The sequence below is a fragment of the Sparus aurata genome, chromosome 4 (assembly GCF_900880675.1).
Source record: "Sparus aurata chromosome 4, fSpaAur1.1, whole genome shotgun sequence".
NCBI lineage: Eukaryota > Metazoa > Chordata > Actinopteri > Spariformes > Sparidae > Sparus > Sparus aurata.
The window spans coordinates 1,294,777-1,322,478 of record NC_044190.1 but is presented as its reverse complement, the minus strand read 5'-3'; the positions used below and the strand labels follow the sequence as shown (position 1 = coordinate 1,322,478).

At 42.9% G+C, this 27,702-nt stretch overlaps 1 protein-coding gene across 3 annotated transcripts in view; it reads right to left on the bottom strand.

Annotated features, from left to right (window-relative positions):
- ccdc102a (coiled-coil domain containing 102A) overlaps positions 1-17,481 on the bottom strand; it is a 177,537-nt gene extending 160,056 nt beyond the window's left edge. For all 3 annotated transcript variants that reach the window (XM_030414063.1, XM_030414062.1, XM_030414064.1), the window contains exon 1: positions 17,291-17,481. The gene's annotated coding sequence lies outside the window, so the exon portion shown is untranslated. The remainder of the gene's footprint in view (positions 1-17,290) is intronic.
- Between the last annotated feature and the right edge of the window lie 10,221 nt (positions 17,482-27,702).

Below are 27,702 nucleotides of genomic sequence, written 5' to 3'. Positions count from 1 at the left end.
TGTGAATGTGATGCATAAAACAGAAAGAGAACCCTAACAGTCTCATTCAGAGATCATGGTGTGTGTGTCTGTCAGTGTGAATGAGTGGAGGGCAGGATGGACTGCATGATCAATAGTGACATCATTCAAGAAGCAGTCTTCTGACATCTTCTGGATGTTTGGATTACACAGTAAATCACAACAGCTTGACTTCCAGGAACTTCATGAGGCCTTACAGCACTAAGCTGAAGAAAAAAACACAGACAGAGCAGAGAAATGAGAAAGCACAGACTATGGGAAAGAAAGGAGAGAGGTATTGAACAGGGAGTTTGGAAAGAAACAAAAAGAATTCAAGCTGCAAGCAGCGATGAACGGGCCCTTGCAGGCCGCGTGTGTCGGGCTGCGGCAACGTCGGATTGCGCGCTCACCTGTTACTTGCATGTCATGATGGGGAGAAAACAAGCAGTAGATGTCATGTCAATCGGATGATTTTTTTTTGACTGCCCTTATAATTAGAATAATTTTTTCAATTACAATAGAGACCTCACAGGTCTTTGACCTGCTCGGGCCCTTAAAAAATCCTAGAAATACAATAGGTCCTTGCAGGTCTTTGACCTGCTCGGGCCCTAAAAAGCTAGGTAAAAAGCTGAAGCTGAGGAGGAAAGTAAACAGTGTGAGGGGATTGGAATGTGTTTGAGCTGACAGAGTGACTGAAGGTACACTGTCAGCCTGGCACACAAGCTGTCAGCTACATACCAACTGCAACAAAACAAATATGACAGCACTTCTTACCACAGTGTTACAATGTGGTTTTAAGGTAAGGGGAATACACTTCCTTCTTCCACAGACATGGAGAGGTGAAGGGACAGAGCAGTGTGTTGGAGAGAACAGGTGGAGGTGGTAGAGGGACTTGTTTGCTCTGGTTTGGCCTGAGTTTCAGTGGGTGGAGCAACAAATAAGAGGATGTTGATACTCCCCACAGGAAGACAGACAAACAAAAGGTCTGCTAGACTGACACAGAACACATTCTGGATATAACAGACCAATAATTCAAATGGGACACAGTCTGATCAGTGTTCAGTATGTACTGATGTTCAACACCAGCCCTACCCAAGAACTACTACTTTGCAGATTCAGTTCTGTTAAATTATATTACTGAAATTAGTCTGTTGATAAGTAAATTGACATAACAAAATTCAACAATAATGTTACTGATCTAAAGTTTTAGTAATTTATATGACTATAAAGCAAAGAATCTGTCAGTCTGTATGTTAAGGCAGGAACACACTGGCCCAACCGTTGGACGTCTGAAGCGTTTGGGGAGACTCAGACGAGGTCAGGAACAAATACGTTTGGTGTGTTCAACTGCGTCAGCCGTCTGAGCCATTGGATTCAATGATTGGTTGTGTGCTAGCTGTATGAACATTCTGATTGGCGGTGTGCTAACGAATCAGCGCAGTGTGTGGGAGGGGCAGAATACTGTGTGCGCTTTGTTTTTCTATGCACTCCGTTCCATCATTTCCTATTTTCATGTAGCGCCACCCGCTTATTTCATCTCGCACAAACGCAGAACGTACATGCTATTGTGGAGCTGGCAACACGTCGAAGCGGTGTGTTCAATGCAACTTTTCTGCCGAACGGGTCAGACAAGAGGCAACAAGGCAGTTGGCTGTTGGTTTGAGTGTGTGGGGGCCTTTACTTGCATATCCTGAGAACCATTCATCTGATCTACTTCACACTTGGCAGTTGTGTTGCTAATAACCCAGGGAAGTACAGTGTTGAGTTTGACACACAACATGTTAAATATAATTGAAAAATTTAAATAAACAGTAAAGACTACTCTGTGCAGCATTGGTGGCATGGCTTCATTGCTCTGCAGACTGAAGCTGGGCTCACATGTGATTCCTCTCAAATATAAGCGAGACGAGTATGGTGCAACAACTTGCTGTAGTAATACGCTGCAGTGAAAAAAGCTAAAACAGTCACACCGGTTTGGATGAGTGGGGAGACGCAGTCAACAGGGTTTATTTGCTTTAGTAAGAAATAGAAGTGAGATTTTTAAATTTCTGTCAACACAATGAATGTAGGAACCACATTTTGGGCGTACATACCTTTTTAACAGCAGTCATTTTGACACAGCAGGACAAGAACATGTGTAACTAATAACTCTAATGATGGTTCCATGCCATTAAAGTGCCACAAGCCGCGTTTCAATAAAACATTTTGAACAATATTGCATTAGATATTTTGTAGAAATGGCAAAATTTGAAAAAACGTCCTCTAAATTGTACGCCCGCTTGAGGTGATTTGTGTCTTTTGCAAATCAGTTAATGCGCAGAATGTTTGATGGAAACATATTTGCCAAATAAACTCACAACAACATTCAACCCACATGACTGATCAGCTGTTTTCGCAGTTTGATGTATGCATTAATCATCACGCATTTATTTGTCGTCGTCGTCGTAGTAAAATGCTGCTTACACACCGCTGAATCAGTTTGTGGAGTATAGTACAATTTCTTTAATCTGTAATATCAGTCACAGGGGCTATTCTATTTAACGAATACTTACAAACTGCTGATAACACTCTACTTTTTTCAATAAGGACTTTTTACTTACTATGTAATGTATTTTAACACTGTTGTACCACTGCTGAATCTTCAAAGACTTAGAGCAATCATTGGGGTGCCTGAATCTCCTGTATTTATTTTGTTTTTCCTACCCCATCCCAGTAGTCAGGAGTAGTCAAGTGCCCTTTTTTCATTTAAAAACATGTACCTGGATGTTTTAGATTTTCATGTAGATTTTTGTCAACATCATACAGAAGGTTAAGTTGTCATGCCGTCAGACTACAGAATAGCTTTCTTTAAGCTGTGAGACTCTTGAACTCATCCATATATCCATCATCCATCATAGAACTTACTTATCCGATTATAGAATTTTTGTTTTGTGAATAGCGTTAAAGTGAAACTCTCCCCAAAAAGCAACCAAGGCTTTATTTGTGATTGAATATGAGTCAAACCTTCGCGTAAAACCATAATTACGACGAAAGAGGCACTTTTAAGATTTACCGTAGTTTCGTTTTCAGGCAAGCTAATTTTCAGTGGAGTGCATGGGGCACTGGCTCACTAGCATCAAAGCGCTATTTTTAAAACACTGAGAAGGCTCAACACAACATGAAACTTTGCGTGAGTAACACCAGGGTCTCTACACATGAACCTGAGCATTAAGAACATTGTTTGTGTACGCAGAGTTTACTAAAAAGAAGGTTTTTGGACAACTCACATTAGCAGCAGCACCTCCATTGGAGCTGGATCTTCGGCGCGCCACTGTCATGGCATACAAAAAGTGTCGATACCCGAGTACGACCTAACAGGCAGGAGAGTAATGATGGACCTCCTACCTGTTAGGTCGCACTCAGGGATCAACACTTTTTGTCTGCCATGATGGCGGCACACCAGAGATCCAGCTCCAACGGTGAGTAGTTCAAAAATCCGTATCCCTACACCAGGGTCCAACTGTGACCCAAACAGGTGATCTGCGAGCGGCGAAATACAGTGCAAGGCCCAGTTGCACTAATGCGTAGGGATATGGCGGTTCTACCGTTGAGAAAATTCAGTGCCAAAAAAAAAAGGGCGGTCTGACGGCAATGTAAAGCGGTGTGAATTGTCTCTATATAACGTACACTTGAACTGATTTAGATTTTTGTAGGTGGGCCTTGTTTTAGGTGGTTAAAATTCTTTACATCTGGACTCCGTTCACTGCAGTACAAAGCTGAGCATCTGGGCTGGAGCGGCTCTCTGCTTCTCCAAACTGAGGCTGCGCTGCTCAGCAATTACTGTAGGAAACAGACCGACTATAGATATGTTATTTATGTGACCCCACTTCAAAAAACCCGAACTATCCCTTTAACATCTGTTCCTGAGCCTCCTGACTCCAGATCAATTTCTGTTTGTTTTGTTCTTCCGGAGGCTGAGATTATTTTTCACCCTTCTGTGTGGTTTGCAAATGATCCATTGACTCTTTAAAAGTGGTCATAGGCAAATGCAACCACTTCAAAAACAGAAAGGATTGGGATGATATTGGATTATTTCAGCAACTGCTCTGTCTGCAAACATCAGATCACCCAGGAAGCAGGTTAACTAAAGTGCCAGTCTTTTTTGCAGTCACTGCAAATATTGCGTACATAAGCTCTACAGCAAAGATTGTTAGTTTGCTGGCTGCTGGGGTTTAGGAACTTTTTCTGAAACTCACCACAGTTTAGATGAGCAACAGTCTTAATCTACTCTAACTCGTCAGGCCATAGACCACCCACATTATTTCACCAAATAAACTGCAAACAAACGCTTTTCTCTGGAGTCTGGGCAGCACAAACATCTCATCTTTTTTGGGATTAAATCTTCTGAAGTCTATATATATATATGTGTGTGCATGTGTGTGTACACACACGTGAGTTACTGTGATGGAAATCAGAGTAACTCACGTCATGATGCTATTGCAACATGTGGCCCAAGGTCACGATGCAACAGTACTTGATACAGACTAGACATTCTGTCTGTAAAATGTAGAAAATCGTGTTAAGTGCCTATAACATCCAATAAGCCATTAGTAAGGCTTGGTTTATCCAAAATCCAAAGACATTCAATAAGAAGGAAAGCAGTATAGAAGCAGTGGTCATTATGTGAAACTGGGAAATGGAAATGTTTGATATTTTGGCTTGATTAATGGCAACTAATTCATTATACAAATAGTTTCCGAACAATTTTCTGCCAGTTGACATTTTGGTTAATCAAGTAATGGTTATCGTTGCACATTTTTTAATATAGCACTGATTTCATGCTTAGATTACTGTACCAATACAAAGTTATTCTGATGTTTGAGATGAAATCTGTGTCCTTTTTAACTCTTTATCAAAGGCACTAAATGTTGAGCTTTCAACATTTGCAAATAACTGAAGTTGTAATGAAAACTCAGAGATCTGTAATCCACTGCCAAGAATGCGACAGATTTTACTAGCAGCTCAATTCATGTATCCAAACTGTTCATTGACATCCTTCTGAAACATTAGCCATTTTTAGACAGGGCACCAAGCCGCCAATTTGTCCGACCTTTTGGCTGCTCGGTTATTAGAATGAGGCCAGCAAATTGGGGGTCTGTTTTGGTCCATCGATTTTCCGCCTCGGAGGGTAAACTTATTTCTGCCTCGCCTGCTATCTAAAAACGAGGCGGCAATGTGCCGGCCTCTGCGTGAGGTGGGCAGAGGTGTCAATGACCTGCACTGTTGTGCGACCCACAGCCGGGGAGTTTTAAAACCAAGAAACAGCTGATCACAGCAGTCAGTCCATGATTTCATCCGCGGACATTAAAGGGATATTCCGGTGTAAATTTAATCCATGGTCTAACACACCATGAAACTGTGTTAGACTCCCTCTCGAGAGATAAAGTTTGCAGACCGCTAGCTAACGTAGTTTAAGCATCTTCAGAAACGACCGCACCACAACATTACATTGCAGTAAATGGGTCCAAATATAAAACCGCCATCAAAAAGCCACAAATAATGCTCAGAACAGCACCAAACTTCAGCAACATTACAAACAGGGTCCCAGCACATATTGCGAGGCATCAAACATTTGATATCATTGCCGGATTTGTCGGAAAAGATAAATTAAACTCACCTCTCCAGCTGCAGGCTCGTTGTGGGGAAGCCCCGTGAGTCGATTACCGAGTGCAGTAGAGTTCCGCAGCTCAATGATGATCATTACTGCGGGACTCTACTGCACTTGGTAATCGACTCACAGGGCTTCCCCACAACAAGGAAGGCTTCTCGGGTGGTGAGTTTTGTTTATCTTTCCGACAAATACAGCAATGATATCAAATGTTTGATGCCTCGAAATATGTGATGGAACCCTATTTCTAATATTGCTGAAGTTTGGTGCTGTTCTGAGCATTATTTGTGGCTTTTTGATGGCGGTTTTATATTTGGACCCATTTACTGCAATGTAATGTTGTCGCGCGGTCATTTCTGAGGATGCTAAAACTACGTAAGCTAGCGGTCTGCAAACTTTATCTCTGGAGAGGGAGTCTAACACAGTTTCATAGTGTGTTAGACCATGGATTAAAATTACACCGGAATATCCCTTTAAGATGAGCAACTGGTCAGCCGTTGAGATCCAGGAGATGCTAGCGTCTCCTCGGTCTCTGTAGCTGTTTGGTTGGGGTAGCTTGTTGTTGTGTCGGCAAGCTAAGAACGGTCCAAAATAATGACTTCGGTATGATACCTGCCTAAAATATCTCGATACCAATACTGAAACGATACCACGGTGTAAAACTAAAACATCATCAAAAGTAATGGCATGAATTTTAGATGACAGAATGTGGAACTTAAAATTATTTATTTATTTTTATTACTAGTGCAGTGCCCGTAAGAAAAGTGTATTCCTATAATAAAGTGGGAGGTTAAGGAGCTTTTTCATGGATGGCCAAATGAGGCTGTGTTTGAAGGTGGGGCGTCAGGGATATTTAGGTTTGTTGTGAAATCTGATATTCCAGGGTATAATTGGCTGTTTTTGACTATTTTTGATTTTGCCATTATATTTCATCTTAAAAGCTATTTACTTGGTGTCATTATTTTCAGCACAACCTCACATGTGTGACTGTACAGTTATTTTGACATACTGTATTAATACAATGCACATAAAATCACAAAAAAAACATGAAATCCGAGTAGAAAAAGTTAGATTTTTTTTAACCACAAATATGTTTAACAATCCATTTTTTTTTTCCACTTATAATGCAAATATAAATTGTTGTTTATCTAAATGTGTGCATACATTTAAAAAATTTACAAAGTTATATGTAACTATTTACATTTAAATGCAGGCAATGCTCAGGTCTGCCTGTGCTCCTTCCAGCTGAATGAAGAGCTGCACTGCCTGCTCCACATTCAGCTTCTCCTCATTAACCCTCTGAGGTCGATTGACGCGCCGGCGCGTCAAAATCACGTGACTAATTTCAGATGACGTAGCAGCGAGACGGAGACTCTGTCAGTCCCCGTTCCGACTCTATGTGTTAGAGCAACCTTCAAACTATATGCCAGTTTTTAAATCGTGTTGATAGGCCAAGTAAAACCGGAGTTACGATGTATTATGTACGCCACACTTTTTCGCTAACGTTGCTGTCACGTTTGCTGCGCGTTTGGTGCAGGAAGAGACGGAAAAGAGATCGGGCTTTCCTCACGGACGTGTCCGCAAGCAGGAAGTGCAAGCTAAAAAAACATGTTCCTATTGGTGGAAAAAGGCACCACACCAGCCAATCACAAAATTACATGGCAAATCACGTGATTTGGTTGCTGAGGGTGGGGGGGAAGATTTGGAAGGGACGGGGCGGAAAAGTGAAAGCAGCAGTGCCGGTCAGAGAGGCAGCGACAGAGATCGCGAGTTTTGAGAGTTGGGAGATTTGTGACATTTAGCGTGTTTGGAGTACATAGTTAGTGTGTTATGTTGTGTGTTTAGTGTGTAGTGGAGTCGTTTTTGTGTTTAATGAGTCAAAACAACAAGGAGAGTGCCGAATGTGGAGCAGGCAGTGCAGCTTTTCATTGAGCTGGAGGAGCTCAGGCAGACCTGAGCCTGGGGCGTTGCCTGCATTTAAATGTAAATAGTTACATATAACTTTGTAAATTTCAAAAACTTATGCACAGATTTAGCAAACAACAATTTATATTTGCATTATAAGTAATAAAAATGGTTCGTTGAGCATATTTGTGGTTTTCACAGTAAAAAAACTAACTTTTTCCTACTCGGATTTTATGTTTTTTTGTGAATTTAGGTCCATTGTGTTAATACAGTATGTCAAAATGAAAAAATAACTGTACAGTCACACATGTGAGGTTGTGGTGAAAATAATGACACCAAACAAGGCAAGGTAAATTGTTTTTAAGGTGAAATATAATGGTAAAATCAAAAATGGTCAAAAACGGCCAATTATACCCCAGACCCCAGAGGGTTAAACAAAAAAACGACTCCACTACTCACTAAACACACTACACCAAACACTACATAAAACACTAACTACACACTCCAAACACGCTAAATGTCACAAATCTCTCAACTCTCACACACACCGACCGTCGTTGCATGTCAATCATCCGCCTAGGTCCCTCCCACAACTTCCTGTTCCTCAACAACCAAACTTGCTGCTTGGACACTTTCCTGCACCAGAAACAAAGCAAACGTGACGGCGATGTTCGCGAAAAAGCATGGCGGACATTATTTACCCTAGGTCTGGTTTTGGACGTGCCGATGCTTCCGGTCCGTCGCCTCGGGAGGTGGGCCGAGTAGCTAGCGGCTAGCTGCTAGCTAGCGGCTAGCTACACACGAACATCCACATATTCCGATTCCACTTTGTTGTCCGTGCGTCTCCGGATCTCCTCAGACCCGAACAGACTCGGTCCGGACTCGTTTAATCTCATTAATCCACAACAGTCAGTTTAGATGCACAGAACAGAACAGAACGGGACCAAACCACTGGCAAAATCCCGGTCCAGCTCGCGCCGCTGCAGGTATAAATCTGCTGGTTTCTTAAGGTGGGGGGGGGTCACGGGTGGCCACGGTGTGCAGTGATTGGCTCTGGTGCGCACGTGACTGTAGTGGCTCGTGGAATTTGTAAAGCATTTATGAAATAATTTATTAACGGTATCATTGCAGTCCAAACAAATGCAAAATATCACACCATTGAACCACGCAGCAGCCATGTTGAAACTCTCAGGTCAGTCTGATCCTGATCTGCAGAGATATTTGAGGAACACACACATACACACACACACACACAGACAGACAGAGGTTCCATGTATTTATAGATAGATATATATATTTTTGTAAAAGCTGCTGAGCTTTATAGCTTCTGTATCTGTATCCAAGAAGACAAGTGTCTTCTTGTTTTGTTCATTTGTCTTGTTTGCTCTCAGAGATTATTAAATAACCTGATTTTTCATTAAAAGCTCAGTGCTCCCTTTAAATGCTGTATCGTGCTGGACCACAGATGGAGGTGACAGGAGAGACACCCGGAGAGCAGGACGGGAGAAAGGAGAAGCGGTCCGAGACGCATGAGACTCCCGGACCTACGCATTCTCGCTCTGACTGGGTTAAGTAAATAAAAGAGGCTTGAAAACCCCAATACTGTGTCAGTGGTTCATACGAGTGAACTCACGGTAGCCTGGAAAGGGCTACATTGGCGCCCAACTTGTCTCAGCGGGCCAGCGCACAGACATGACAGAGCCACAGCACCCCCAGCCAGTAACGACACTGGGCCAGATGCTGGGGGAGATTGCTGCCATGCACCAAGAGCAGGCGGCGCTGAACAGGCAGCAATTGGAGGCGCTCCGTGCACAAACGGAGGTGCAGACCCGGCTGCTGCAGTCGCTGCTGACCCAAGCGGACGCAGAGGCACCATCTTCCCCTCCTTGCGCCCTCTCGGGGGTCGTGCTGCACAAGCTGACGGCAGAGGACGACCCCCAGAGCTTCCTCGATAGGTTCGAGTCGACGGCGGAGGCGTGCGGCTGGCCAGCGGTGGAGTGGAACGTGCGGCTGGCCTGCGGCGGAGTGGAACGTGCGGCTGCTTCCTCTGCTGTCGGGGGAGGCCCAGACGGCAGCCCTCTGCCTACCGGCCTCCGCTCGGGGGAGGTTCCAGGCCGTGAGGAAAGCCGTCCTGGACCGGCTGGGCTTCTCGCTGGAGGATCACCGCCGTCGGTTCCGGACCATCCGGCTGGGGGCCGCCCGGCTGTCCCTTCATGTTTGCCCAGAAGCTGAGGGACGCAGCAACCAGGTGGCTGCAGCCGGGGGAGGCTGCTTCAGAGGGGCAGATGCTGGAGAAGATCGTGCTGGAGCAGTTTATTGAGGGGCTACCGATGGGGACATCAGAGTTGATGCGGTGCCACCGACGGCCGGACCTGGCGGCCGCAGTCACCCTAGCAGAGGATCACCTCGCGGTCCACGGCAAGAGCCAGCCACTGGAGGGTCAGCCATTCCGCTGCCCGCGGCCCCGGGCCCACGCCCCACATTCACCCAGCCATCCCCCGCACCCCGCTCTAATCCCCCCTATGCTTCCTCCCCATCGCAGGTTCCAGCCGCTGCGGCCGCTTATCTCGACCTGCAGGGGGTTCCTCATATATAAAGTGCTTGTATTACTCCCGTCATCCAGCTCCAAATTACTCGCCAGGTGGCAAGGACCCTTCGTGGTCACACGACGAGTGGGCGACGTTGACTATGAGGTTGAGCGTTCTGACAGGGGAGGGGCAACACAGATTTACCACCTCAACCTCCTCAAAGCCTGGAGAGAGAGGCGGAGCCTGTTTCCCTGGTGACAGCGGTGACAGAGAGAGATGAGCTGGGGCCTAAGATGCCAAAATCCTCCAATTCCGCCTCACTTCTCTGTGGTGACCATTTCACACCGTGCCAAGGAGCAGATTTTGCCAGGTTGCAGCAGCATTATGCTGATGTGTTCTCCCCCTTGCCAGGACACACGGACTTCATACAGCACCATATTGAGACGCGCCCGGCGGTGGCGGTGCGTTCACGACCCTATCGGTTACCAGAACACAAGCGTAAAGTGGTTCGGGAGGAATTAGCGGCTATGCTGGAGATGAGGGTAATAGAAGAGTCCCACAGTGCCTGGTGTAGCCCCATAGTTCTGGTGGCCAAGAAGGATGGGACTGTCCGGTTCTGTGTGGACTATCGCAAGGTGAATGACGTGTCACAATTTGACGCCTACCCGGTGCCCCTGGTCAATGAGCTCCTGGATCAGCTGGGCACGGCTCGCTTTTTCATGACACTGGATTTGACCAAGGGCTACTGGCAGATTCCCTTGTCTCCAGGGTCTAAGGACAAGACGGCTTTCTCCAACCCATACGGTTTGTACCAATTCATTACGCTGCTGTTTGGGTTATTTGGTGCCCCAGCCACATTTCAACGCCTCATGGACTGGGTGCTGCGCACGCATGCTGCATATGTAGTCGCCTACTTGGATGATGTGATCATCCACAGTGGCAAGCTGGGCTGAGCATATGCAGCAGGTGCTCAAGTCTCTGCGGGGGGCGGGGCTCACGGCCAACCCAAAGAAGTGTGCGGTTGGACAGGGGGAGGTACGGTATCTGGGTTACCACTTGGGCGGCGGGCAGGTGCGTCCCCAGGTAGATAAGACCGCTGCAATTGCGGCCTGCCCGAGACCCAAGACGAAAAAAGAGGTGAGACGGTTCTTGGGGCTGGCCAGCTACTACTGGCTGTTCATTCCACATTCTGCGGACCTGACCAGCCCCATGACTGACCTCACCCGAAAGGGTGCCTCAGATCCGGTCCAGTGGACGGAGCAGTGCCAGCTGGCATTTGAGAGGGTTATACAAGCCCTCTGCGGGGAGCCTCTCCTCCACACACCTAACTTCTCTCTCCCTTTCCTCCTGCAGACCGATGCCTTGAACAGGGGGCTGGGGTGGTGTTGTCTCAGCAGGTGCGGGGGTCGACCGCCCGGTGCTGTACATCAGCCAGAAGCTGTCCGAGAGGGAGTCTCAGTACAGCACCATCGAGAAGGAGTGCTTGGCTATCCGGTGGGCAATCGGCGCTCTGCGGTATTACCTGCTGGGGCGGCCGTTCGTCCTCTGCTCGGACCACGCTCCCCTCCAGTGGCTCCATCGCATGAAGGAACCAACGGCAGTATCACCCGCTGGTATCTGGCCTTACAGCCCTTTAAATTTCAAGTGCTCCATAAACCGGGGGCGCAGATGGCTGTGGCGGATTTCCTCTCTCGCTCCCAGGGGGAGGGGGGGAGTAGGTTCGGCCGGATGTCTCCCCGGCCTAAGTCGGGCGGTGGAGATATGTGGAGGTGAGCGTGGTCGGAGCACAGCTGCCGGAGGGAGAGAGAGAGGCGGACAGCGCTCAGGAGAGCAGAGCCAGGTGAGTGATTGACAGAGCTGGCACCCAATTACTAATCACTCACTCCCTTTAAATGCAGAAGCGTGCTGGACCTCGGATGGAGGTGGCAGGAGAGACGCCTGGAGAGCAGGACATTTCCTGAAAATTTACATTCAGCGACTCCTCAAACCAATACAAGGCCAGGTGACTTGCTATCTTGCAGGATCATACAAGCTGGCTTACATAACATAATAATAACAGCTGTTTAAAGTTTTGTTCCGATTAATTTGGCGGTACCCAAGCCAGCCGTAGTAAGTAACGCACTTCTGGTAATTTTCACAAAAATAAAACACCCGTTGTCCTTTAATTAAAGAAAACCATAAGGATAGAATTTGCGCTTTTATTTTATAAACAGGAAGCGAATCTCCCCTCGCTATGGCTAACTTGAAACCGCCGTAACTCTGTTTTAAATTCCGCTATAGCGCCGGTAACATCAGGTTCAAAAGCTTTTTCATGTGAGAAAGTAGCCTTTAGTTCCCCGTTGTGCCATCAGTTTATCCAAATAACGCTTGTTTGCACATTTGCTCCGACGTGGTGGGAGAAGTCCTGACCAGCCGCACCTGTAGCGGAGCACCTGAGCAGTCCAGCCCGGGTCTGCTGAGGTGATCTGCGGTCAAAACTTCACCGTCATACCGGTAGAAGAACACGAGCCGATTAATTTACCTGCAGCTTTTTGGAGATTAAACACAGGCTGGATAGCTTCATTTCGGAAGATAAATGTAGGTCTCATAGACGAAAATAAACATCTGTGGCAGCTACGTTAGCTTATTCAGTGATGTTGATTGTTTGTTGTTGTTTTTCAATGTAGTGAGTCCCCGGGACCCACAGGTGGTGAGTTGAGTGGGTCCCTGGGAAATTCAATGGGTCCCGACTTCCCAGTTAAAAAAATGTATTTCTTTCTCATATTATTCTATTTCTTAAATTTTATTAAGTGTTAAACTCCTTTGATGGTGGTATGATATGGTTATAATAAGTGGATATATTCATGTATGTTCAAAATTCATCTGAAATTAAACAAATAAAATTCCAAATCTGAAAAGTTTATTGCAAAACAACTGTCACAGTGGCATGGCATATGACATTCAAATCAAACAGCATTTTTGTAGCAACATAAATAGCAGCAAAATAAATTACTAAAATTCAAATAGTCTGCTGACCTGCAATAGGTTTGATCTTTTTCTTTGGTGGCATTTTTGCGTTCTCCTTTTCCTGCTTACTCGAGAAAAAACAGGATCTTGTTGGAAGCGCGATGTATGCGCAGACGCCATTTGGGCATAACAAAATGGCGGCTGCCATTCAATGTAGTTTTCATCACCACCACCGGATTATGTTTTATTTATATCATTACAGCACGTCCCCTAAACGTTAAAACATAATCGACACGAATGAGCACAGCATCGAGCAGTGGAGACGTGGGTTTATTTATTATGAAGTACGTATTTTTAATTGTTGAAATCAGAGGTGTAGCAAGCTTTTCAAAAGTGCGGGGGATGGATGCGGTGGTGGTGGTGGTGGTGTTTTTTTAAAACAATTTTGGGTTGGGGGTTGATGATAAATGACACTTAAATATTAAATCTGTGTCTATAATAACCACACCCTGACATGTAAATGTGACATCGGTCTTGATTTGTTTAATTATAATATAATATTTATAATAGAAGCCTACTGCAACTGTACTTTTTTTTACCATTAAATGTTATTTTATACATTATCTTATTTTATAATGTTCTGTCATGGACTATGTCACTTCACTGCTAACAGAAAAGAGAGCTGCTCACTGCCAGTTGCAGCTTCTTATCGTGATCTGCAGTCAAGTTTTTGTCATGACTGTTATTATTAGTACTTAGATTATCAAAAATCACAGTTACATGTCAGGATGTGGTTATTATAGACAGATTAAATATTTAACTGTCATATGTCATCACAGTAACAGCGTTACATACATTAGCAGCTGTAAACACATAAAAACATTATAAAACACATCATGTGGTTTGGTGTTGACCTGTATACTGAACGTATCAGGAGTAATCAAAGTTTATAATCATTAGAGAACGGTACAGACATTGTTTCTGGTTGCGAAGCTGGTGAAGTTTGTGACATTTTCATCCCGGATTTTTGTGAGGAGGGAATTAAACGCCTGTCCTAAATAAACGCCTGGTCTGTTAAGTGGTTGAGACAAATACAAGCCCGGCTATTATTTGGTATTTTACAGTAGATCCCGCCTCATCAGCATGAGCAGTCCCAAAGCCGGTGTCATGTTTGAAGCAGCAACAGGAGAGGGCGGGGGAGAGGAGGCAGCTGCAGCAAGAGCAGACATAGAGCGGCCGACGACTCCGGCCGCAGTAAGGCGTTTGTGCAAAACTGCAGAAAAAGTGTGGGTGTTGAACCCTCTCACCGAAAAGTGTGGGTGTTAAAACACAAACATCCCCCACAGGTGCGACGCCCCTGGTTGAAATGAAATCAGCGGTGACGGGCTAGTTCTTTTGGTAGCGGCTAAATTAGCATGTCGCGATACTTTGCACAGGGGATCACGTCTGCACCGAGTAGATGCGCAGAGGGTTGAAACAGCGCTTGTCCGGTCTGCTAACAACAAGGTTTCTTTTGCCAGTTACTGTGATTAAACACGTGTTGTTTAATGTTAACAATGTATCGTTTTTCATGGGAAAAATTAGGTGTGTCCCCGGGACGCATGGATAGTGAGTTTAATGCGTCCTTTCAGATTTTAATGCGCCAGGGACGCAGGACGCGTACCTAGCAACATCACTGCTTATTTGAATAAAAAGTGTAAAACGTAAATAGCAAAAATGTAATGGCGCCTAGATTTTCACGTTTTTCAAGGGGGGCGGGGGCCCGCATTGGCGGGGCGGCCAGAATGGTAGGGGAAACACTGAGTATTGTTCTTTAAGGGATAGTTCGGGTTTTTTGAAGTGGGGTCATATAAAGTACATATCTATAGTCGATCTGTTCCCTACCGTAATCATCAATCAGCACAGACTCAGTTTGGAGAAGTAGAGAGCTGCTCCAGCCCAGATGCTCAGCTTTGTACTGCAGTGAACGGGGTCCAGCAAAAAAGCGAAATTAACCACCTAAAACAAGGCTCACGTAATTTTTTTTTACATCAGTTCAAGTGTACGTTGTATAGGTAAAATTCACAGCACTTTACATCGCCGTCAGACCGCGCTTTCTTTTGGCACTACATTTTCTCAACCACAGAACCTCCGTATCCCTACGCACTAGCGTAACTGGGCAACAGCTGATCTGCGAGCGGCGGAATACAACGCGAGGCCCAGCTGCTGGACGAGAGGCTTACTTTCGATAAAAACGAAACTTAACTCTCCGTATCCCTCCGCATTCACTGTCATGCGTAGGGATTAGGGGGTTTCTGCGGTTGAGAAAATGTAGTGCCAAAAGAAAGCGCTGTCTGACGGTGATGTAAAGCGCTGTGAATTTTACCTGTACAACGTACACTTGAACTGATGTAAAAAATTTTAGGTGAGCCTCGTTTTAGGTGGTTAATTTCGCTTTTTTGCTGGACTCCGTTCACTGCAGTACAAAGCTGAGCGTCTGGGCTGGAGCGGCTCTCTACTTCTCCAAACTGAGGCTGCGCTGATCGGTGATTATGGTAGGGAATAGATCAACTGTAGATATGTACTTTATATGACCCCACTTCATAAAACCCGAACTATCCCTTTAACGGCTGGGTACTGCGTTACCTTTCTAGTATCGGTTTACCGTGCAACACTAGTCGCTACTTTCAAATAAAAAGCCCCCTGCTAAGAACCCACTTCTAAACTCCAATGGGGTGCAATGTAAAGCTCTTATTTTGAAGACAAATTCATTGTCACGGTTCACAGCCTGACTTCGAGCTTCACGTCACGTCACATGTTTACGCCTACCTCAGAGGCGGCTTTTGGAAAAGGAGGAATATTACTCCTCCGTTTTAGAAAGACAGGCCGGCACATTGCCGTCCTTACCTTTGAGCAAATGTGCCACCTTTTCTATCTAAAAAGGGCTATTGAGTCCTTCTGAAACACTGAGATAACAGCCTAACTAGGCTGCTTAATTTTATACATCAAAGTCCAAGTCCATGTGTTCAACAGATGGGGACCCAGATCAGAAACTGAACCAGCTATCAGAACCCAACATTGCAAGATTCATTTTCTAATACTCGATATGAATAAATAGACTACAATTGGTAGAAAATTTCACCGAAATCAACAACCATCAAGAGGTTTGTGAATCTAATCAGACATTTTATGTCGACTTTCAATATTGTGTTTCTGACACATTTCTGTTCGGAAAAACAAAATTGTAGTTGACACCACTACTACTACTATTCCACTTTGTGCCACCAACATATTACCACTTCCTTCAGGTCACAGAGCTGAGCCTCCATTTGAAGGACATTTTAACATTCATGATAACCTCTGAAAAAACACAGGATGTCACTGTTTTGTGCAATAGGAGAAAAACATGCACACATCATATCATATGGAGAAGTTTCACTGGTGGTATATCATTTCAGTTTTGGCACACGTCCAACAGAGCGGGCATAAATAAATAAACAGAATTACAGCTTTGGAGAAAGCTATAAAATCTTTTTTTTTTTTTAACTAGTTCTGTAGCTCTGACTTGAGTGCACTTGGCGGCATAAACTGGGGCAAAGCCAGCTTCCCTCCAAGATACAATTCACATCAAGCTGATCCCAGACCACCACAACCAAGACAACTACATCTCAGCATATTGACATGAATTAAAAATGACATTTTCATTTTTTTCTAGTGAGCTTCTCTCAACAAAGTGGGAATCAATCCTTGTGTCACATTTTGCCGGGTCACAAAGCATCATTCATGGATGACATTCTGGTCACAGTTGCTGATGATGAGAGTTTATGCAAAACTGGTTTATTCATATGATCTTTTTTTTTTTTTTTTTCTGAAGGGGCCAACTGGAGTTCCACACTTTGGGAACCTCAGCTACAGAATTCTCTGTAGAACTTGCACTGCAGGTTCTTGAAACAAGAGTCAGGCATTTCAAAAAGTCAATGAGCAAAATGATGAAGCCCCACTGTGTGAACTCCACTGTGGCTTCAACAGCCAAAAGTACATTTTTTCTATACTGTGGAAACAATGTAAGTACCGGGCGACATCATGGATAGAGCTAACCTTCACAGTAGACTATAGCTCTCTCACTTGATCATTAGTAGGCCTTCCTGAAAAGCCAGTATACATGGGAAAATAAAAAGACGCTCACGATTTTGATTTCGGTGTCATTTGACACTAGTGTGTGTAAAAGCAGAGGAGTCAGTCAAACTATTAGCCACTACTATTATAACAAAAGCAGAGGAGAACGTACCGTAAAGGAAGCACCGCTGAACACCGCGCCTATCTCCTCTTGAAATATGTGCTTTTCTCCCGGCGATGTAAATGAGGGTTCCCCCTTTTTCCTGCCAGACCTCTGTCCGGTGGTTGTTCTCTTTCTGCTTTTTTTCTCCTTTGCTCTGGATGGAAAACGTCGTCCTTCTGGAGACAGAAACGGGGCGGGTCCCGAACGTTTAGACAATCCGTCTGACCAATCGACTATCGATATGACAACAACCTACTGCTTTGAGCCAATCACATTCTGTTTCCAACACAGAGCTGTATGCTGATTGGTTGGCTTGGGAAAAACCTCCCACTTGAAACGACTATGGCACCGGGAGGAGAGCTCCGGCCGCTGTACAAAGCAATGAGGTATCTTTAATCAGAAGAAAAAACACCCAGAAGCGTTTATTTTTCATCAAAAGCATGTGAAAATAACAGAAATTCCCATTTTCTGTAATGATGATTATTCATTTGATATTAGATGAGTGAGATATAAACCGTGGCATGAACTAAAATACCTTAAAGTATTTTAATTCCATTCGACACTATTCATTGACCGTAGTTATCAGTTTCACTATAGTATAAAGTGCCTCATCATAGTTTCCTCAAGTCCAGGTTACCATCTTCAAATGTCTGATGAATGTCAGACACTCTAAAAGTTAATAATCTTCAGTTTAAGATGTTAGAACAGTAAGAGAAAATAGCAAATCTGAGAAGATGGAACTTGGTCATATTTTTTATTTTTATGCTTGAAACACGGTTTACACATTTAGGTTTATTATAGATATTTGAAGATTCGTTTTCTGTTATTTGACTGATTATTTAGACCAGGCTGTCCGCATTGGAAGCAGTTCCTGTGTGATCCTTTAAAGGATGAGCTCATTCAAACATGAAAATCAGCCATTATCTCCCCCAGTGCTGATGGAAAGTCAGGTAAAGGTTTGTTTTAAAATTTATAAAATAAAATAAATAAATAAAAACAATGTAGAAAAACAAGTTGATTTGTAAAGATGTTATTTATAAATCATGTCTAATCGAATGTATTTAAATCGCCCAAAATCACAGTAAAAAAAAAAAAAAAAAAAAAAAAAAAAAACTTTTAGCAGAGGGAAAAGATAGAGGAAACCTTAGGAAAAGTCACAGAGAAGGGGTCCCTCTCCCAGAACAGACAGACACAAAAACACAGATTTACAGAATTCACTGAACATCTGATACAAGTAAAATATTTAAAATATCTGTGAGGAATGTGGCTCCAGTAGGATGACTGTGCAGCCTAAGGCATCACCAAGTGATGTCGAGCCACACATCTGCCACTCCTCCATGGTGACCTGGAAGAGGACAGGCCACAACCCAATTCAGACAGGGTGTGCGCTGACTCTTTTAGCTTAGCACCTCCAGTGAAGATTTCATCCAAAAAAGTGTGAAAATTCAATCATTTTAAGTTTCAGTTTGGTTTTTTTTAAGCCCCCAGCTACGTTTGTTTCCAAGGAAACTGCATGTATCTGCAAACAATACTGTTTGTAGATTACTAAACTTCACACAACATTACATCTGCATGACAGTGAGTAGATGATAACTTAATTTTGGCTGAACTTACTCTTAAATTTTGAGTGTAAACTGTTCTGCATCTGATTATTATTTATATTTTCACTATATTTTAAGTATTTCTCCCTAATGAAGTACAGTAATGTGAGTGCACCTGTGCAACAGTGAGTCTACCTTTAAAACATAAATCAATTTCAATAGCTTTCATGTTGGACAGCAAAGCAGCTTTGCTTCAGGGAAATACAACCTGCATTACAGGGTTCCTTTGATGATTTCCCTTGGTATTTCGAAAGGAGTTCTATAATATTGTCCAGGCAGCTCATGTGGTTAGGTGTCTTTCACATGCCTGTGCCTAAGGGCCCATAGTTAAACAATCTGGCTTTATTTAAACAGCTTTTAAACTGAAAAGATAGAATCTTAAAGTGTCGTATTATCAAAGTTATCCACAAAGGTTAGAGTGGACCTATGAGGAATGAGCTTGATCAGCCAAGATGAAGTGCTAAACTAAAGATAATGCATCAACTAAGTCTGATGAGATTCTATAAACTATGACAAGAGGGTGACAAATGTTTAAGAAAACACAACACTGGCACCCCCTAAAGGAAAGCCAAGGACCCTGGTCTAACCTTGAGACAAGTCATTATTTCGTATAGTATATTTTCCCTGAGAATGTGTCAGTGGCACGTCTAGATAGCCCTTGTTAACCCCATTCTTCCAATTTTTTGACCCATCATTACTTCCTATATCACCAGATTTAATATCGATATTCTAAATTTGCAGTCAAACCAAACATAAACAATGTTTAGAGTCATAGAGAGATTCAACTGCCCAGAGGTCTATTGACATAAAAATATATTTAGAGGATCTCCCATTCCCTGCACTGTAGACAGGCCCCGGACAGGAGGGCTCTACAGCAGTGATAAGAACCACCAGAACAACACTGATACCATCTACAGAGCATCAGTGACATCAGTGAAGTGTGATGTCTGCACAGAGCCAGAAGTCTGTCACAGTCTGTTCACCCTGCTGCCATCTGACAACAGATACAGAAGTATCTGCTGCTGTGCCACAAGACTACAGAGCAGATTCACTCCCCATGCTGCGAGATTCCTGAACTCATCTTCCCCTGTCCACTATAGAAATAGTTTTTCTTATGTAAGGGAGTACAGCTTACATTTGGTTGTACAACCCTGTTGTAGAATGACAAACAAATGTACCTTAAACTTACTTACATGGCCCCAGAAGTGCAACATGCTGGAACAAAAGTGAATGAAAAGTGAGTGAAAGACCTGAAAAAATATAGCATTTTCCAAATGAGCTTCTTACAATGAGCATAAGCAAAGTACAGGTGCGGTCTTTATACCTAGATTTTCTCATACTTTTCAATGAACAATGTTCAATTTAAAACATTTGCGGCATGGTGCTTATGATAATATAATGGCGGATCTCTGAGAAGGTAACGCTGTACCTGGTGGGTGGAGACACCGTACGTATGCTGTGATTGGAGGTTGTAGTGAGTGGGAATATTAAAATGATTGGTCAGTGACGTCGGTAACCGATGCCGAATTTGACTCGCTCATCTGGAAACTGCAGTGAGATACTGTCAGAAATCTGTATCTCACTCATTTTTCTTGGTCATTTTTCAAAGTTTATATGCTTGTGGCAGCACCATAGACCCAAAATAACACCAAATCCCAGAAAAATTGACTTTTTCATAATATGGGACCTTCAAAGGAGTCATAATATACCCTATTTCTACAAGTTAATCTAGTTCCCTGGTGTCCTAATGAAATGTCTGTGACATGCTTTGGGAAAAATACCTTAAGGATGAAGCACAATAGCAGTTCATAACAGTTCAATAACCCTGCCAAAACGGCCCTGTTCAGAACAGTCGGTTTTGAGTGCCTGTCTCTTTAAATGCAAATGAGACACAGGTAATCCACCCACTTCTTCCTAAGATGTGACGACACCGGCACGCTCATGCTACCATGACAACAATTGAGCGTGAACCCCATAGACATATAAAGAGTAGACGCCGCATCGTCCGCTACTGCCTATTGGCGCTGACAAGCCGTGGGGCCGCCATCTTGGACCAGTCACCCGGTCTGTTTGGCAGTTCAATGCGCACTTAAATCAATCGTAAACGGATTTTCACGCGGGGTTTTCTTTGCTGCAAACGTCATACATGTAGCTATGATACAGATAACACGGTTCGGCGAATTTTGATATTCATAGTGGAATTAACAGTAATAGAATATTCAGATATATGATATATATGATATATGATAGGTATTTTGCAAACACTATAAATATAAACACAACAGAAATCATAGAGTAATCTATATCTATTTATCTATCTAGATAGATAGAGAGATAGATAGATAGATAGATAGATAGATATCTCTCTGTCCTGATATGAATTATATTGGTAATCTGATTTATATATATTTTTTTATTTTCTCTGATTTTATTTTATATATATATATATATATAATGTATATGTATATATATATATATATATATATATATATATATATATATATATATATATATATATATATATATATATATATATATATATATACATTCTCTGATTTTATTTTATTTATACATATACACATATATATATACATACATATACATATATACATATATATGTATATGTATATATATATATACATATGTATATGTATACGTATACGTATATATATGTATATATATAAATAAAAGAAAATCAGAGAAAATGAAAAAATATATAAATCAGAGTACCAATACAATTCATATCAGGACAGAGAGCATCTCTCTCTCTGTCCTGATATGAATTATATTGGAACTCTGATCATTTTTCTGGAAGGACTGTGTTGGCCAAGCTCTTGAGCCATAAACAAAACAAGAGAGACACAAGGTGTAAACTGCAAAAATGAAACAATTTATTAACCAAATAACCAAACAATACATATTTTTGTATTTATTTAGACATTTAAAATATTATTTAGAAAAGAAAACAAAAAGCTCCCACAATACTATCAGTGCAGACAGTCAGTGCAGACCGTCAGTGCAGACAGTTACCATGATACAAAAGACAGGAGGGAATATGGCACCATCACGCAAAATAGGACATATACAAAGCAGAAGAGTAATACAAAACAATGACAATTGTATACAGATTGTGCAGACTTTATTGTTGTATCAGTGGTAAGAGACCAAGTGGTTAAGCAGTAGGGCTGCATGATTCTGGAAAAAATGTGAATCACGATTTTTTTGCTTAGAATTGAGATCACGATTTTCTGGCACGATTTTTTTCACAAAATGTTTATTGCACTGATGAACTGAACAAAACAAAAAAAAAAACATGATAGTATGACAGATACTACTATGCCTCTGCCAAAGCAATGTTATTTTGTTCATTTCAAATTCTATCATTGGATGAGAAATTATTTTTACACAAAAAAAAAAAAAAATAGTCTCCCAAGATGAGAGGGCATCCTTTTATACCTCATGTTGTAGAGTGTTTATTGGGGTCGTATCTTAAGCTAGGTGAAATGTGATAGCTGCTGTGATCGGCTTTCTAAAACGGGGAGAGGCGGGGGCGCCGTGACATTCCGACACCCCTCCATTACGAAACACCACCCTTCCGAAACACCCCCACTCCGAAACACTGCTGTTCCGACCCTCCCCTCAAAACACCGCCGTTCCGAAATTAAACACCGCTGTTCCGAAATTGATTTTCAAGTTTACATTACTTCCTACATCAAACACTGCCGTCCGCTCACCGGCCGCATTCACACAACTCATCGCTTTTTATTGCTAATAGGCCTATGTCACTATCTTCATTTATTATATAGTATATTTTCGCTTGCAGCAAACACATTTAAACGTTTGTCTAATCTTTTTACACGCGCTATCCGTGGTGCTGGAATCCCCACTTCCAGCCGCACTCTCACAACTCTGAAATAAACTGTGGCCCATGGGTGCGATCTGCCGGGGAATGACCCCTCTGCTCGTTCGTTTTAACATAACTTGTCTTTGTGGAAGGTTAACAATGTATGAGTGGATTGAGCACTGCTGCTCAGTTTGTCTTTGAAAAAAAAAGCAATTCAATTCATGACCACGGGCCTACACACGCAAACTGTGCGCACTCAAAGGCTGTTACATAATTACATTGAATGTAATAATGTCCTCAAACGTAATAAACCTCAAACACCTACTAATAATACTGACCGTGCGTGCAAAATTCCAGCTGCTGACCCTCCGCTCCGCTGTCACACAACGGATTCCCCGTCCGCGCTCCCTCTCTCTTGCCCGAAAAATAATTTCCATGAAGAAAACATTGCCTGACATTTAAATTTAAATTCCCATTGAAAGTACAAATCTCAAGAAATCTGGATGTATTGCTCATTTGTAAACACAACACTTATCAGTCTATAGGCAAGAATCTAAAGGTTTATTAATTCAAATCATTTCAAATTCGCTTTATTGGCATGAATGCCACAACAACAATATTGCTACAAGCACCAAGAACCACGAAAAGAATACCTAGCACAGTAAATAATAATAATAATAATAATAATAATAATGATAATAGTAATAATAATAATAATGATAACTTTGAACATTATCACAATTAAGTTATCAATCTGCGATGTAAACAAAATGCAAACATTATAGACTTCTAACCATTTTTCTAAAAGTGTCTGTATTTTAATTGGGACTAGTTTTTATATAAATTACACAAAATGAAAAGAAAATGTGATTTGTTTTACCTATTTCAACCATAAGCGGTCATATTGACCGCACATCATTTCGCGGGATTTCATACATTTTCTCTCTTGTGTCTAACTTTGTTAGCGGTCTCCAGCTGTGCGACTGTAACACAACTTTATATGAAGAAGGACTAACACTAATAGCCTAATTGATTGTTATTTCTTACACTTACAGAACTGTTTACGACTCGAAACAATGTTATCATATATGACGTTTCTGACCAAATGTCGCGACTTCAAATGCATCCAATTCCCACATCCAGTTACGCAGGCAGCTGTCCAGGGTGCTGAACCAGGTGACAGACAAAGGCTGCACTCTGCGTTCTGATGTTTGCTGGGCAGATCTGTCCCCCTTGCTTTCTCATCCACTCTGTTGTGGGAGATCTCCCACAGAGCAAAAGTAATACACATTTTTTCTCTCCCCGCTCGGCTCGAGCCCGGCTGAACTCTGGCTTGAGCCCACTTCACCCAGGCGCGAGCCTGCAGCCCCCGCTCCTGCTGACAACAGACCGGGGGAGAAAACAGACATTCCTTTGCTCAGAACCCATATCAGGCTGTGTCTGAATATGCACGAAGATCGGTATAACGCATTGGAGCAATTTTCATACAATTTCGGATATTTAGCATGATAAGTAATTTCAATTCAACATAGCCATTTGTCCAGCTGAAGCATAATGAGCGTTATGTCATTATTAATATGAAGTAGGCTTGTTTTGCGGTTAATCAGCCACATGATCCATTTGAACGCACAAAGGAAAAAAGGATAAATGCGCAGCCTCCGTTTCCTTTCTGATTGAGTCCGTTCGGAGTGGGGGGGTTTCGGAATGGAGGGGTTTCCCCAATAGACTTTTCGGAATAGCGGGGTCTTTGAAAAAAAGGGAAACCCCGCCATTACGATGAATTGAAGTCTATGTTCGGAACAGCGGGGTTTCGGAAAGGCGGGGTGTAACCCTTCAGGTGCTATTGTCCCTCATTGCAGTGCAATTTATTGACGACACTGCGGTGGCTCCGTTTCTTGTCCAAAAGCCTCCCAGATGGGCTCTCCAAAAATGTCTCAACAGTTTCATCCACTTTTTTTTTATTTTATTTTTTTTATATGGTTTATTTGATAGGGACAGATACAGATCATGTGGGTTGTACAACAATTCAACAGAAAGCATCATAGCATTTATAGCCTAAGCTAATTTCCAATGCCCGTCCCTAGAGGGGCCTTTAAAATAACATACCAAAAACCTGTTTTTGTTTTTGTTTTTTTTAAAAAAACATCTTATCCATTCATCCAACCCTCCACTCAACCATCTATCCATCAATTCATAAACAATATCTTCCTATCCATTCATCCATCCCTCCGTTCATCCATAGAATATATTAAATAACATGATAACATATTGGCCTATCTTTCCCTGAATCTTGGCCTAGAAATTAACTAACATGATGCAGGTACATACACGTACACACATTCACGCACACACATACAATTCACAGTTCAGTCTAACTATTTTGCTGATTTTCTTAATGTGCTTATCAAATTTGAGATGTGCATCCAACATTAGACCTAAATATTTAACTTCTGTGACCTGGTTAATTGGTTGATTATTGATGTTAATATTTAAAGCAATTGGTGTGGGGCACCTCCCAGAGGAAAAGCAAATTGACACTGTTTTATTAACGTTAAGCGCTAGACAAGACCTGTCAAGCCAAAGAGCTACAGCCACCAGATGTTCATTTAACTTGTGGGAGACTGCAGCAGCTGTTTTACCATGGGCATAAATAACAGCATCGTCCGCATACATTTGAAAATCAGCCCCTTGGCATGAGTCAGGGAGGTCATTGATAAACATACTGAAGAGTACCGGTCCTAACACCGACCCCTGTGGAATTCCAGTTTTTGTTTTTAAAAATGATGATTTTACATTGTTAATGGCAACACATTGTTCACGGTTTGAAAGATATGATTTAAACCAAGCCACTGTTTTTTCTGCAAAATTATAATTATCAAGTTTCGATATTAGTATGCTGTGGTTCACAGTGTCGAATGCTTTTTTAAGATCTAAAAACACTGCCCCCACCAAGTTACCTTTATCTATATAAGATTTAATTTGTTTCAAGAGGAAACAATTTGCGCTCTCTGTTGAGTATTTTGCCCTGAATCCAAATTGCAATGGATGTAAATGTGTGTTACGTTCTAGATGTTCCATTAATTGTGTTGCAACCGCCTTCTCCAAAATCTTAGATAGGACAGGCAGGATGCTGATTGGCCGGTAATTGTTCAATTGGTCCGTCGCTCCAGATTTAAATATAGGATTAACCCTTGCTTGTTTCCAGGCCTCCGGAAACGTCCCACTTACCATAGAGACGTTTATCAAGTGGGTTAGCGGTTCGGCCAGTGCATTGGCATGTGTTTTTACGAAGGCTATATCTAAATTGAAAAGATCTCTTGAATGATTGGTTTTAAGTTTTTTTATTATCTCTACTACTTGGTTCTTGGATATTTGTTTGAGCTCTAACATTTGGCCTTTCTTTTCAGCTATGGTTGGGCCTGACCAGACACTTGTCTTAAAAGTTCTGGCTATGTCCTCAACTGACCCAACAAAATAGTCATTAAGTGTCTGCGCAATTGTTCCACTGTCTGTGAGAGTTTGATCTCCAGTTTTAAGTTCCTGCACTGTGCTTTGAGCTTTCTGTGGTTTTATTAAGCTTTTAATTTGTTTCCAAATAAATGAACTGTTGCCCTTAGCCTCCGTTAAAAGTGTAATGTAATAAGTTGCTTTAGCTGCACGTAGTTCTTTAGTGACTCTGTTACGGAGCCCCTTGTATAGGGCTTGGGCTGTGTTTGTACGATTCTCACCCACTTGCGAGACAAGAACCGAAAAAATACAAAAGGGCTAGACCCACCTGTGTGCTTTATGGCATAAAGCCTCAGTTTGGAATTTCTCCGCTAGCCATCTGCCTGACCAAAACCTAACTAGGATAACTCCCACCTAGTCTTCATGAGGCGTAGTGACGGGTATTTACGCACCTAGAGCCCGCTGGCCCGAAAGCAGCAACCACTAAACTGGCCACCACCTCTAAACCCGAGCAAAATTGAGGAAAAGGGGAGAGGGATGCTCTCAACCACCGTACCCCAACACTAACAACCCCCCACTGACGAGTCCCAAAGGGGAGACGCCGATAAACCTACCAGGAAAGACTCCATCAAAACCATGCACGTACTTCAACCAACACTCACCTTCTCCCACTCCATGAATGAAAACGGCTCTAAAACAAACATGCCTGCTCACTAAGGCTCCAAGCGAAAAAAGCACCATAAATGGAGACACATGTCACCATCTACGGAGGGACTCCCAAGGGAACCCCGCATCCCTGACGTCACTTACCGCACAAGATCAGCTGACCTGCTTCAACCACTCCAACACGCCGCCAATTACCCAAACTCAGACGCCAAATTTTCGCGCAAACACTGACCAAATGCGGCCACACTGCGACCGCCCAAGACAACCCAAAGTAGGCTAACCTAGAAAAAAAGATCAAAATCCCACAACGATCGGACGAGCCCCCAACTTTGTTAGGACTGGCTCCGATGCCGCAACAAAATATGGATAACTGACGCGTGATGAAAACAAAGCAGTGATGTTTATTGACTATAAAGACAAATTAAATGTACAATGGCGTGTGGAAGTGTATGTCAGTGGTGTAAGATGGTGCTTGTATGCAATGTCAAATGTGGGGTGCATGTTGTACAGTGCAAAACAAAACAGCAGCAGCAGGGTATCGATCCTGAGGAAGAAGAGCACACTTGAACCAGCAGGCTTAAATCAGCTGCTGAGCCAGGCACAGGTGCTCCCAATCAGCCATCCACTGCAACCTGCAACACACAGACACAGCCACCACACCCACTACACACTACACAGAGGACATAGCCAAGGGCTGAGGGCTGTCACAATCAGGTTTAGACAATAGGCGCGTTCAAGTTGAACTCCTGCTGACTGACTGCATCAGCGAGATCTGCTGGCGACTGCAGGGGCAGGGAAACAAACGCTGCTATGAAGTTGGACACTCTCTCTTGCCGTAGATGTGACGCGACTTGGCTGAGCTT